General features: G+C 40.0%; 1 long non-coding RNA gene across 1 annotated transcript; it reads left to right on the top strand.

Moving 5' to 3' along the window:
- On the top strand, positions 1 to 1,322 carry LOC131443526 (uncharacterized). Its single transcript, XR_009233636.1, has 3 exons — positions 1 to 86; positions 606 to 676; positions 1,012 to 1,322. It is a non-coding gene; the product is annotated as an uncharacterized LOC131443526 (long non-coding RNA).
- Positions 1,323 to 15,159: the final 13,837 nt, after the last annotated feature.

The following is a 15,159-nucleotide window of genomic DNA, read 5'->3' as shown; positions in this document are numbered from 1 at the left end:
AGAAGGTTCACACACCAAGCACCAAGCGCTCACGCGAATCAGAACCTGACTCAGCATCGTCGTCGTCGTGAAGCAGATAATAAAAGGTTTGTACACACTACATGTCACACACACATGTATATATACTATAAGTAAGTTCGGTAGCTCTCGCCCGCTCTCCCTCACAGTGCTGCAAGTATTGATGAGGGTAAGTTGTGCTGTAGCAATGCTGCTTCACATTTGCACTTTTTTAGGTTGTCATTGTACAGTTTACGGTTAAAGTCTTAATGTATGCTGTTCTCTGACATGTATAACAGCTAACCATGCTATTTATATGTCATTTATACCGCAGTTTTTTAGGCAGTATTAATGTGGTGTTTTTTGCACTATGTGTGTGTGTGTGTGTGTGTGTATATATACATATATACATATATATACATATATAAGTATATACACACACACACATACACACATACATAGGGAGAGAGGGAGGATTGGTTCACTGTTCACCCACAAACAACCTTGTTGTGTTAGCATTGGATTACATTCTGCTTCTTGTCTGCGTTGCTTTTGGCATGGTGATATGTGAATAGTTAATAGTGATTTTATTTGTGCGTTTGTTTCAGATCAATGGACAGCTTTGTCATCAATACTTTGACATAGTGGCAACTGACAGACCTTATAGAAAGATTCCAAGGTAAGACATGTTTTTCCCATCCACAGCATATCAATGTCTGCATTGCTTTTCATAGTGATCATTTGGATAGTCATTGAGTTGACTGCATTCCTTTTTGTATAAATTCTTATGAAATATCTCTATATCTCTATCTCTATTTCCTCTTTTTTTCAATAGCGTCCGTGTAAAGTGTCAAAGTGACTCAAATAAATGAATAGGGCACATGCCTTTGTAGGCTTTCAATTTTTTTTAATAATAAATGATGGAATATGCATGTAGCTTCCATGTAACATTTTTGTTTTCTGCTCCTCTGTTGTAAAAACAAAGATGTCTTTTTTTCTATTTTTGTCTTTCAGAAGAGGATTGATGAGGAAAGTTTTCTTCTTTTAGATGAGGCCACCATCAAAGAGCTGATCACAAGCTGGTCCTAGGCTCAAGTTTCTCAAGAAGTTTCTCAAGAAGGATCAATTCTTCAGTTGTCCGGGAGTGAAAACTGGTCAAGTTCCTCCAAACAAGAGTACTTGCATGCAAGGAGCATGTTTAGGTGTTTACTGATACTCATTTGAACTGTTCCATGCAGTGACCTGAATTAGAAAACATTTATATTGTGGATAATAATACATTTTTTCCAAGATTCCAGTATTGTTTAAGTGTTTATTGCATAATATATGCTTTGCATGACCAAATCTAGCATGTAGGTTTGTAGTTTAACAATTTTATAGATATCGGTATTGCAATTTATTTTCTTATAGATTGTACTGTAATGTGTTAGAATTAATCTGGTATATTTGATCCAGCATTTGGATATAATATAACAAATATATGTAGTTGAAACAACCCATATTTGTAGTTAATTTGACCCTGCATTTGGGTAGAGTATTTAACTAGACTGTCTTGGGCACAGTTGATGCCATTCTTTTTTTGCACAGTGCTGCAAGTTAAATGCCTTCAAGAAAATAGCCATATGTGGTACAGTTTATAATATTATATGTGCTATAAGAAACCTTTAGAAAACAGGTGTAGCCTGAAGATGGGCGCTCTGTTATAGCATATGTGGTTAATATGTTCTTTTATTCTTTTTATTGCAACTAATACCTACACAAATTCAAGCATCATTTTATTTTATTTTATTTTATTATTTATTTATTGTTTATTTTTATACGTAGGCTATATATATATATTTATTTTTATTAAGATTTTAATTTGTCATTTCCAGTGCCACTCTATGGGCTGTTTTTGTAGTATCTGATTCAGCTCAATAGTCTAGACTGTGTTAGAGATGTGCATTGAGAAGTAAACAGGAACTTCCTCATGAGAGAGTTGACTTTGCATCACCTACAATCTGGGTACAACAGAAGTCTGTATGCCAGACCTGAAAACAATGCTTGTAAAAGAAGCGCAGATGCTTCCTGTGTTGACTCAATGGCACCGATGTCCAAACCTGAGCACTCTAAGATGTACGATCGTGAGAATGTATAGAATGAGCCGACACAACTTGTTTCCCAGGAAAAGGGGGAACCGTCAAATGTGGGCTTTAAGATAAGGATGTTAGAGAAACCCTTAAAAGTATGAACCTGCTCCTAAGCAGGCAGAATTGTTCGGAGATTCGGCAAGAACATTCTCCCGAGCTGCTGCAGAGCTCGGTCTGATGCTGGACTTAACCAAATCAAATCCCTTTTGTTCCGTACGAGTCTTGTGTCAGAGGGGTTCTTTCTACACCATCAACTCATCACCTATCGTTCGTAAGAAGAAGGAAACCTGATTAAAAACGACATTTTGGGAAGGTATTTTTGCTCTGGGTCAGCGGTTCCAGCGGCCTCTTCACATGGACCCACTCTTGCTCCCAGCCGGCGCTTAAAAAGGGTGAGTGTTTTTCTCACCTTGGGAGCCAGTGAGGGTTTGTTGATTTGGCTGTTGTTTTGCAGCGGTCCTGTGGGCACGCTGTAAAGAGTCATTTGTGTGGGGACAGGCTGCGGTGTGTTGATGTTTTATTTATTTATTTATTTATTTATTTATTTCGGTCATGACATTTAGATCACTCATCACATAACAGTGCAGTTCACACAATATACATAACCGAAAGGGAATGCGGGAGAAGCAAAGCTTAACTAGTCCCGCCCCCATTAACATCATACATTTCGTTTTTGTTTTTTTTGGTTAACTTTGCTTCCCCTGCCGTTTCCCACAGTGTCTACAGATTTCTGTCCCTGACCTTTGTCATACTTTCCTTCTGTGTCATTCTGTATCGATTAATAGTCATCTCTACATACTTCTTTTTAAATACACTCAGTTTTGCTGATTTTTTCATCCCCTCATCCAGATTATTCCACTGTCTGACCCCCGTGACCGATACAGTAAAGGATTTTAATGTAGTTCTTATCCTTCTCTGCCTGAACCTCATGTTCCCTCTTAGATTGTGTCCCTCCCCTCTGTTCAGGAATAATGTCTGTAGATTGTGAGGGAGGTTTTTGGTGGTGCAGAGGCCTCATCTAAATTTATTTAGGTATAAATAAAAAAGGGGGGAGGAAGGTCCCCTCTAAGGAGTGTTAAGAGAATGAAGAATTTAAGAGATGTAAAGAATAAGGAATTAGAGAGAAAGAAAATTAGGCTAGTACTTTGGCTAAAGTTATCGAATGAGTAACAAGTTGAATAATTAACAAAGAAACTGTAAGTCATGATATTCATGTACTTTGTGAAAATTGAACGTAAATTCAGTAGGGACAATCTAACCGGTAGGGAAATCTAAACGGTAGGGAAAAGGAAAAAACCTGTGCACAGGTGTATATTTTAGAGGATGAAAGTAAAATCCCATGCATGGGTTTATTGAACCAAAGAAGAGAAGGTAAAGAGAAAAAAGTTAGAATAATGAGTTGTGCAGACTAGACTATTTGTATACTGCAAGGGAATAAAGTCCCTGTAAGTCATGTACTTTGGGCGGAAAGTGTGAACATTTTATATAATAATCAAAGAGAAAGTGATTAAAAAAGTTATAATAATGAGTAGCGATGACTAGACTATTTGTATACTGCAAGGAAATACCTGTAAGTCATGTACTTTGGGCGGAAACGTGAAAATTCAGCTAATGAGTAACAACACAGTAAGTTGAATATGCGGTGCCAGATTTCAAAAGAAACTGTAAGACATGGTATTCTTCTACTAAGTGAAAATTGAGCATAGAAGTCGTAAAACCTAAGTTAAAGAGAAGAAGAAAAGGAAATCCCATGCATGGGTTTATTTAACCAAGGAAGTGAAAGTGCAGATAAAAAGGATGATAAATAGCGTGCACCACATGGTACGTAGTATAGTGAGTAACGTGAAGGCTAAACAGCCATGTTTAGAGGATGAAAAGTACCTGCATGTGTGAATCAGATGGCAGCGTGAAAATTTATGTTATGTAATGGCTAGGTAATCGTTGAAGGGCTGGTTAGGTAAGAACATTCGGTAGGGATAGTCTTAGTTATCGGATCCAACCCGCAGACAAATTCAGTAGAGACAAAGATGAGTAAATGTTACTTAATCCACCAGGTCAGGCAACAAGATTCGGTAGGAAAAGACGGTATATAAATGGATCGATCCTAGACGACAGGGGCAGAGGAAGAGAAGAAGAGGAATCGTTTTAAAAAGAGTCTTAAAATTAACATTTCTATTAAAGTCGACATCATTTACAATTGGGACTGAGTAAAAGTTCACTAAGTGTGGACTAAGTGTTGTCTTGTGTTGTTCTGTGTTGTTCTTTGTGTGCCATGGCTTTATATTGTTTGTATGTGCGTGTTGACATAAGCTCAGTCTGCAGAGCTTGTGTTTTGTGACATGTGGTCATTGCAGGCTGTGAAGCGAGAAGGGCTACAGAGGGAGAGATGGTGTTTTTAACTGATGAGTGATGACTGGAATTTATTAGGGATTTGTTTGTTAAATCAGATGCATAGTTAAACAAAATGTGTCTTGGAATACAGTAGAAAGCAGGAACAAAGAAAGAAAGAAAAAACAGGGAAACATTTAGAATCCAGATTAATAATTGGGAAAATAATAATGATAATAGTAATAATAATGAAAGAAAGTTGAATAAAATAGACAAAGGAGATAGCTTATTTCATTTAGGTATAGTTTTTGTGGTAGTCTAGTCTCAAAGGGTGTGACATTTTGCATAAAACTGCATGAGAAAAACGGGGTGTTACTTTTTGTTATTTTGGGTGGAAATGATGTGCTTTTGAGTCTTGAGTGTCAGAGAGACCTGTATGAAATGATAAAACCTTGTTTAAGTTTTTATTGTAGCTGAATTTATTATAGCATGCGCGTTAGGCTATAACTAATAATATAATAGGATTAAGAAATAGTAAACAAACTGGTTCTAATAGCTGATTCCTTGAGGTGAATGAGAACAGCTGTTCTGGTTAGACTCACATACAGTGACAGAGAGAAGAAGAGTTTCAGATACAAAAGCAAGCTTGTTAGAAAAAACTGTGGAAATGAGCCAAAATTCAAAGAATAGGTTGAAGGTTTGATTAAAATTGTTAAAAAATGAAATAATCTGTGTAATCTAGAATGATCTTCATTGACACGTCTTAAGGGTATTTGACGACATTTGGACACATTATCTACAATTAGGCTCAGGAGATATCAGAAGTCATGAGGAGAGACACAGGACGCTGTGTTCTCTTCAGGGATCCCACGGCAGAGAAGAAAACGGGGGACGCTCTGTCTCTTCACAAGCCTTAAATAAACACAATCACTGCCCAGATGAAGGATCTCCTGAAAACATACATGCATACATTTAATATACTGTAGTGGACTGACTACTGTGATCCAATCCCTGACTCTACTAACAGACCTGACAGACTGAGAAGGAAAAGGAGAAAAAGAAAACTGTGTAAAATAAGAGATTGTACTGTGTGTGTGTGTGTGTGTGTGTCTGTGTGTAATGTGAAGAGTGTTTTGAACAGTATCAGCGTTTGTGCTGAAAGTTGTCCAAAGTGTGTTGGCAGTCAAACTTGTCTGTGTTACAGCTGAACCTCGTAATCTGAATGTGCTCAGTTACTAAATCAAATGTATTCATCTGGAAATGGTGTTTATGATGGTGTTGACATTTATTACTTTTATTGGTAAAGTTAAGATACATATTTACAGCTGATTGGAATAAAATTAACGGATAAATTAACAGTGTATCGCTGCTTAGTGACTTGAGTTATAGTGATTAGAAATGGTGCAAATAGCAACTAGAAAGTGAATGTGAAGTTAGAATTTCTGTGATTTTGGGCATAGCCTGGAGCAGTGTTCTCCTCGCTGTCTTAAAAAAAAGAAAAAAGAAAACTGGAGAAGTCAGTTTGAAGAAGGCGGGGCTATCTATGTTACCCTATAATTCTGTACAGTCACCTCCCAGTTCCTCTGTGAGACCTCAGTCTCCGCCCTCTCTCTTCCTTTCCTCAGCACAGACTCAAAACTTTGAGAAGGAGAAAACAGGATGATTAAAGCCGCTGTATGTAAGCTGCAAACATACAAGAGAGATTTGGTTAAAGACATTTAAACTGAACATATTTAAAAGACTTCAGATATATGCAAATATATTGGTAGATGGATTTAGATCTTTAGGCTGTTTCTCATAATGAATTGTATTTTGCTGTAGCATTGAAACACTTTTCAACTAGTGCCTAGTTTGAATGAGATCAGGGATGTCATTTAAAAGTTTAAAGGAACAAATGTGGAGATTTAAACAATATTGGAGAGATTAACAATGTATATGATATCAGATATTGGTGTGGGGAGTAAACATCCTGACCTCATGAAGGGCATTCAAAAGATATCAGTGAAATGGGAGATACAGGATTAGAATGCATGGCCAAATGTGTGGAGTGAGGACATCTGAATTACAGATCAACAAAAGAAAAGGCAAAAAGCAGAAAACAGAAAACAACAAAAGAAAAGAAATTGGAATTTGTAATAATATGTTTCTTAAAAGACAGGTTATGATCTAATATACAGGCCCAACATACACCCACCAGATAGACTTTCTCCTGGTTAGTATACTATTTGAATTAAAGGTACTCAGGGTCGTTAGGTACCATACACTTGACCTTGGGAGGCTGATGTCCTGACTGCTAGACATTCATGAAGGGCCTAGTGAGTGGATGAGAGCATATGAAGAGAAAACAGTGGAAGAAAATCTTGACACTTGGGGACTCAAGGTCTTGGGACATCAACAGTGGAGAACCTACTGCACTCCAGATGAGATGAGACCAAGTTCAAGGCTTCTCAAAAGATGATGTGGAGAGAATGATGTGAATCTCCCACTACAATAGATCCAGAGGCACTGAAAAGTGAACATATTTTTGAGATACAAAATGAGACCATGACGAGAAAGCTGGCACAGTTACAGCTTTGGGAATTGAAAATAAAAGCAAGATCGAAGACACAAGTTCCAGTGATGAACAGTGACGTGGACAATGTAACTCACAGCAGTGAATGATGACTTAAAGGACGCTGCCGCACCAGATGTGTGCTGTGGATGTGGTGAAACTGGACACATTGTGGAACACTGCACAAGTTCACGAGCTGACCCTGAGTGCAACGTGGTTGTGGAGCTCAGCCTGGTCAAGGTGAAGGTGTTAGTACATTTGTGAGCATAATATTTCTATAAGGGGGGAACTTTTGAAAAGTGACCACCAAAAAGGCCAAATTTGGCTTCTGCCCAAAGTTCCATTCATCAATTGGCAAGAAATGTGTTCAACAAGTAAACGATTATAAACTGTTCTCTACTGGAGATAAATACATTTTGGAACAGTTTTGGAACGATCAAATAAATTTGTATGCAGAGTAGTTTAATACTACACTGAGAATCTCATTCCCAGATGGACGGTTTGGATATTTAATTATGAACCATGTAGGCGTTAGAAACAATAAAACAATACATAGTGATAGTGTTGAACCATGTTGGTCATTAGATTAAAGTAGTACCATCGGACAACCTTGGAGCAGAAACGGTTGATGAAAGATGTTTTTAGAATTTGAAAAAATGATTTGAATTGACTATTGGATTTGAATTGAATATTATTAAACTAAATGTAATCTGAGTTGGGGATTAGGTAAATTGGACGTTCTAAATTGACCATAGGTGTGAGTATGAGAGTGAGTGGTTGTTTGTCTATATGTGACCCTGCGATGGACTGACTGTTACTTAAGGTATGTCTGAGATTAGCACAGCATCTCTGCAATCCTCATATGGAGGATGGAGCGGTAGAAAATGGATGGATGGTTTGTCTATATTTCAGTATTTGTGTTGACATGTATTAAATATCCTAAGGTAACTAAGACTAAAACAGCACGTGAAAGTATCATATCATATTCAAAGCCAAGGTTTGGTTTAAGAGAATTAATGCAACGTTGACAACTAAGTTAAATGAAACGTGTACTAACACTACATGTACAGGTCGACCTTTACTAGTACTGCTGCTGAAAAGACTCACAATTGCTTCATCAAATAACCCACATTAGTTGACCCTCCATAGGCTTGACCGTAGGTCTGTTTACTTTCAGAAAAGATGGTGGGAGGAGCCTTGCTGGAGACAGGAAGTTGAGTGACTGATGCTGCCTGTGAACCTGTGCACCTGAAGGGGGTCCAAAGAGAAGTGGAATGAGCCAGTGAGAGAAGAATCCTGTACTATGAGATGAGACCAACTTCATGAGCAGTCTAGGCTACAGAAGCGTGGCGTTGTGTCAACTGAGCCAGTGCATAGAAGTGTTGGACAAAATCAAGGATGAGAGCTGTTTTCAATCCAATAAACTGGTTTGGATGTTTTTCCAAGAAACATCTTCAAGTAAAAGGGAGCAACAGCTCAGGTGTGGACAGAAAGCATGGACTGTGGGCCCTGAACACGACAGGATGATTCAACCTATTCTGGACATTATATTATATTACATTGCATTAGGAGGCAACACTACTGAAGTTTTAATGTTCAAATAACACATGGAATGATATGATTGTGAATTGTTTACATATAGAAACCTGTATTTCTTATGTTCTCCTTTATTTCACTATGTATCTTTTATAGCATAGAATTTTGTTTTTGTGATATAATCTCTGACACTGTTATAGATGTTTGAAACATTTTTGTTGTACACCAATATTACTCTTTGATAATATTGATAGAGAAAGTGTTACATGACCAAAAAAAGGGTCATAAAATTAGAAGGTAAATGGTAATTGTTAATTGTAATGGAGACTCCTTGTCCTGATTGGTTTAAGGATAGGTTTCTCCAATTTCACTTAGAAAAGGTCTCCTAGTCTTTTCCCACCTTTTAGGAGAGGTGGTTTTTCTGATTGGGAGATAACAGCTGATCCTTGGGTTCCCTTACACCCACACGTGAAGAGTATTTGCTTTAAAGGAGTCTGACTGGAAGGAGATCGACGGATGTGGCTAAGTGTAGCCGAATTTGATCTGATTAAGATAAGTGATTAGTTTACCGAGTCTAAAATAGTTAAAATAATGTGCTACTAGGACACCAAATAGGAAATTACTTAATTAGCTGATCCCAAAATTTAAGTTTTTGAATAAAGTTTCTTACATTAGACATAAAACTGAATGAAGTGGATTTTGTTGAAGCAAGCAGGCAAGCATGTCAACGTACTGTGACAGAAAATTGGCCGTGTCGCATTTCGGGACTCTATGAAGTCCCGGAGGAGGGAAATGTAGTATCTGATTCAGCTAAATTGTCTAGACTGTGTTAGAGATGTGCATTGAGAAGTAAACAGGAACTTCCTCATGAGAGAGTTGACTTTGCATCACCTACAATCTGGGTACAACAGAAGTCTGTATGCCAGACCTGAAAACAATGCTTGTAAAAGAAGCGCAGATGCTTCCTGTGTTGACTCAATGGCACCGATGTCAAAACCTGAGCACTCTAAGATGTACGATCGTGAGAATGTATAGAATGAGCTGACACAACTTGTTTCCCAGGAAAAGGGGGAACCGTCAAATGTGGGCTTTAAGATAAGGATGTTAGAGAAACCCTTAAAAGTAGGAACCTGCTCCTAAGCAGGCAGAATTGTTCGGAGATTCGGCAAGAACATTCTCCCAAGCTGCTGCAGAGCTCGGTCTGATGCTTGACTTAACCAAATCAAATCCCTTTTGTTCGGTACGAGTCTTTTGTCAGAGGGGTTCTTTCTACACCATCAACTCATCACCTATCGTTCGTAAGAAGAAGGAAGCCTGATTAAAAACGACATTTTCAAGCACATTTGTCAGACAGAATGAAAGCCTTATTCAATGACATATTTAACGTGTATTTAATAGAGGCGGGGCGGGGTGTGAAAATAGATGCGGTTGTGCGTGCGGGATGGAGCGGGTCAAATGATTAAATAAATGCGAATGTCTCTGCTGTTGACCGTTCATTTTTATTGTGCCTTAAAATGGAGCAATAATCTGTGATGGAGCAAAAACCTCCTTTAACCACAAACACAAATGTTCTCCACATAACATGGAGTAGAACGAAACAGGTTCATTAAGCAGACAATCCTTTACTAGTCTCCCATAGAAAACCACGTCACCATAGTTTCACGCAGGCTTGCTGTGATGACTCCGCCCACTTTGAGGAGGCGCTATGAAGTCATGAAAACAACATGGCTGATACTAAAGTGAGTCGAGTCGATTAGAGTAAAGTTGAGATCAGAGCAGTTATTTGATCACATTCATCACATTTCCTTCAGATGAGACTTGAGAAAACTTTGGTCTGTGGTTTGTTTCCTGTTCAGCAGCAGAATCACTTCACAGACGTTCAGCAGCTTCATGACGATCATTTCCTGCTTTCACAAGGTAACGAAACTAAACTCATCTCATCACACGTGACTTTGAGTGGACGTGATGTTTTTACTGTGAAGCTCATGAATCTCACGTCACTGACTCTTGTTCAGTGACTGAGGTTTTTACACAGAATGAATTGACCCTGTAGTGACTTAGTAACTGTGAGCGAACACACACACTACAGACCTGTGTGTGTGTGTGTGCGTGTGTGTGTGCGTGTGCGCGTGTGTGTGAGAGAGAGAGAGGGAGACTCACTTATTTACTTTGAGCAAATTACTGAAATTAATTTTCCACAGATGAATATTTTCTTTATGTAACACAGTGATGTAAACACAGCTGCTGACATGAACACATGAACACATGAACACACGTCAGTCTATAATGTTTTAAACGCAAAATAAAGTTACAGACTCATTTGTTGTAAGTAAACGGGACTTGAACGTTGAGTAGAACATTTTCTTTATCCCATTTTAATCCACACGATAACGAAATAACTACGAAAAAGTTATTCTGCCACCGCTGCGCCTTTCATCGGAAGAGAAAGGCGCAGCATCCACAACACAATCAGTGACAGTAATGAATGGTTACATGGAGTAACTCGTGAACTCTGTCTGCTTATTTTGTGCGTAATGTGTGTAGATGATGACGTGTGACACTTATAGATTGTTGAAATAATCTGTAAATTCAGCTCACATGGATCAGTCATGTCTAAACATACATGTTACACCAGAAAAAAACATGCACAGGATCAACTATCAATGCACCGCCAGTTTTTTAAGCATCAATATTAATATGAGAGCAGTCGCTGTGACCCTGACATTTAGTTCCTTTGTGTTTATCACTAATTCTAAAAAAAACCGACCAAAATAATCTATTTTTACAGATTTATACATCATAAATTGACGAGTTAATCGTGCACTTTCCTTCTTTTTCTTTTATTTCCCTCTTTCTTTGCTGCCTGAGTTGTCCTTTTTCTTCAGGACGAAGGCGTTTTAGAGTCATTTGTATATTCATTTGTGGGTGGGCGTGGTGTGATCCTCATTCATCTCCGCTCAGTTTCACCTTTGATGGGATGTATAAAGAAAAGGTGCGCAGGACTTGGCGTACGCACAGTTTTATAAATCTGAGATTTTCTTTGCGTACGTACTTTATAAATTTTGTGCGTACGCCGTCTTTTAGTATGAAAGCTGCGCACTCTTTTATACATGAGGCTCCTGGTCCTGACAGTCTGGATGCTGCTCTGTGGACCTGCAGGACTTCACTGTGTCACTGATCATCTGAGGTTAAACTTCACATGTTCTGTTCCAGCTGCTGGAGGAGAACATCATCTGCTTTGTGAAGAACGAGCTGAAGAAGATCCACAAGGTTCTGGATACAGATCACACAGAAGTCTCAGAGAGTCAGAGGGAGGATGAGGAGCAGAGGAGCAGCAGAGAGGCCTTTCTGAAGATCACAGAGGACTTCTTAAGGAGGATGAAGCAGGAGAAGCTAGCTGACAGTAAGAGGACTTTTAATGTGAAAGGAAGAACATCTTATTTTCTCAATGATCCACTCACTGATTTATTTTCTTGTGTTCTGTCAGAAATCAGAGCTACAGCTTGTCGACGTGAACTCAAATCAAACCTGAAGAAGAAGTTCCAGTGTTTGTTTGAGGGCGTGGCTAAAGCAGGAAACCCCACCCTTCTGAATGAGATCTTCACAGAGCTTTACATCACAGAGGGAGGGACTGGAGAGGTCAATGAAGAACATGAGGTCAGACAGATTGAAAGAGCTTCCTGGAAACCAGACAGACCAGAAACATCCATCAGACAAGAAGACATCTTTAAAGCCTCAGCTGGAAGAGACGGACCAATCAGAAGAGTGATGACAAAGGGCGTGGCTGGCATTGGGAAAACAGTGTTAACACAGAAGTTCACTCTGGACTGGGCTGAAGACAAAAGCAACCAGGATGTACAGTTCATGTTTCCCTTCACCTTCAGAGAGCTGAATGTGCTGAAAGAGAAGAATTCAGTTTGGTGGAACTCATCCATCACTTCTTCACTGAAACCAAAGAAGCAGGAATCTGCAGGTTTGAAGACTTTAAGGTGGTCTTCATCTTTGATGGTCTGGACGAGTGTCGACTTCCTCTGGACTTCCACAACACTGAGATCCTGACTGACGTCACAGCGTCCACCTCAGTGGACGTGCTGCTGACAAACCTCATCAGGGGGAAACTGCTTCCCTCTGCTCGCCTCTGGATAACCACACGACCTGCAGCAGCCAATCAGATCCCTCCTGACTGTGTGGACATGGTGACAGAGGTCAGAGGGTTCACGGACCCACAGAAGGAGGACTACTTCAGGAAGAGGTTCAGAGATGAGGAGCAGGCCAGGAGGATCATCTCCCACATCCAGACATCACGAAGCCTCCACATCATGTGCCACATCCCAGTCTTCTGCTGGATCACTGCAACAGTTCTGGAGAACATGCTGAAAACCAGAGATGGAGGAGAACTGCCCAAGACCCTGACTGAGATGTACATCCACTTCCTGGTGGTTCAGTCCAAAGTGAAGAGGGTCAAATATGATGGAGGAGCTGAGACAGATCCACACTGGAGTCCAGAGAACAGGAAGATGATTGAGTCTCTGGGGAAACTGGCTTTTGAGCAGCTGCAGAAAGGAAACCTGATCTTCTATGAATCAGACCTGACAGAGTGTGGCATCGATATCACAGCAGCTTCAGTTTACTCAGGAGTCTTCACTCAGATCTTTAAAGAGGAGAGAGGCCTGTACCAGGACAAGGTCTTCTGCTTTGTCCATCTGAGTGTTCAGGAGTTTCTGGCTGCTCTTCATGTTCATCTGACCTTCATCACCTCTGGAACAAATCTGTTGTCAGAAGAACCAACAACGAGCCAGTGGTCCATACAACCAAACAAACCTGAACTGAATCATCTGCACCAGAGTGCTGTGGACGAGGCTTTACTGAGTCCAAATGGACACCTGGACTTGTCCCTCCGCTTCCTCCTGGGTCTTTCACTGGAGACCAATCAGAAGCTCTTAATAGGTCTACTGACACAAACAGGAAGGGATTCACAGACCAATCAGGAAACAGTTGAGTACATCAAGAAGAAGATCAGTGAGAATCTGTCAGCAGAGAGAAGCATCAACCTGTTCCACTGTCTGAATGAACTGAACCATCGTTCTCTTGTGGAGGAGATCCAAGAGTCCCTCACATCAGGACGCCTGTCCACAGAGACACTGTCTCCTGCTCAGTGGTCAGCTCTGGTCTTCATCTTACTGTCATCAGGAAAAGATCTGGAAGAGTTTGACCTGAAGAAATACTCTGCTTCAGAGGAGGCTCTTCTGAAGCTGCTGCCGGTGGTCAAAGCCTCCAACAAAGCTCTGTACGTGGATCAGTATATAAATATTAATAAGACATATTCTAAAGAGCACAAGACAAACATGTTTAACCTTTTGTTCATCACTGTTTTCTACCTCAGACTGAGTGGCTGTAAACTCTCAGAGAGAAGCTGTGAAGCTCTGTCCTCAGTCCTCAGCTCTGTGTCCTCTTGTCTGAGACACGTGGACCTGAGTAACAACGACCTGCAGGATTCAGGAGTGAAGCTGCTGTGTGATGGACTGAAGAGTCCTCACTGTTCTCTGGAGACTCTCAGGTCAGAACCCTGACTCTGACTCTTTGCTTCTTTAGGTTCTTGTTGATAAAGATGTTTTTTCTGAATCACTGAGTTCATCATATCTTCTTAACTCCAGTCTGTCAGGTTGTCTGGTCTCAGAGGAAGGATGTTCTTCTCTGACCTCAGCTCTGAACTCCAACCCCTCCCATCTCAGAGAACTAGACCTGAGCTACAATCATCCAGGAGACTCAGGAGAGAAGCTGCTGTCTGCTGGACTGAAGAGTCTTCACTGGAGACTGGACACTCTCAGGTATTCTCCTCTTCCTCCTCCTCCTTCCTCTTCATGTTCATCAGCAGTATTCAAACTTGTCAGCAGGTTCAGGTTGAAGATGTCCTGTTATTATGTTTTCCTCTGTCAGTGAGTATAACCAAACATTAGTGACACTTTTTAAACACCTCGTGAGAACGAGTGAATGTCACGTAGTTCAGCCTGAGAAACGACCAGAACCATGAACTGGACAGATCATCTGCACAGAGTAGCAGCATCATGTGAGAAGTCCTGGTACTGGGTACAGAACAGTCCTGGTCCACTTCAAACAGTCTACGGTCAAACTAAAGTAAAGATGTCTTTATTCTGTGGTGTTTGTAGTGAGTTGTGTACGAGATGTTCGTCATCAGCTACAATCAAGTTGTTCTTCATTCTTCATTCAACGGTGAAAACACACAAGTTTTGGAAGCAGCAGTAACAGCGACGAGTTTCCTCTGTGACGCGCAGCTGAAAAAAACACAAAAGCAATGGAAACTAGGTATCGATTCAAGCAAGCGATCAAACAACCGTAATAAAGTTTATGGTTTTTGGACCCACAATACTGCCATTTGAAACATTGTAAAATAATACAAATGAAATCCCTCTATTTTATCTATTTTATCTATTTTCTTTGTTTACTTGGTTTGTGCTGGGCCAACTTGTTGTTGGTTTACTCGTGGTGGGTTTCAAATGTATAATCAGAAGTTGTCTTCTGTGTTGTCCACGTGGTGGCGCTGTTGAGTAAATGCGTAGCCTCCTGAAACTGTGGTCTCTGGTTCTGCAGACACCGGCC

The sequence above is a fragment of the Solea solea genome, chromosome 17, assembly GCF_958295425.1.
Source record: "Solea solea chromosome 17, fSolSol10.1, whole genome shotgun sequence".
Lineage (NCBI taxonomy): Eukaryota > Metazoa > Chordata > Actinopteri > Pleuronectiformes > Soleidae > Solea > Solea solea.
This window is presented reverse-complemented; position numbering and strand designations above follow the sequence as displayed.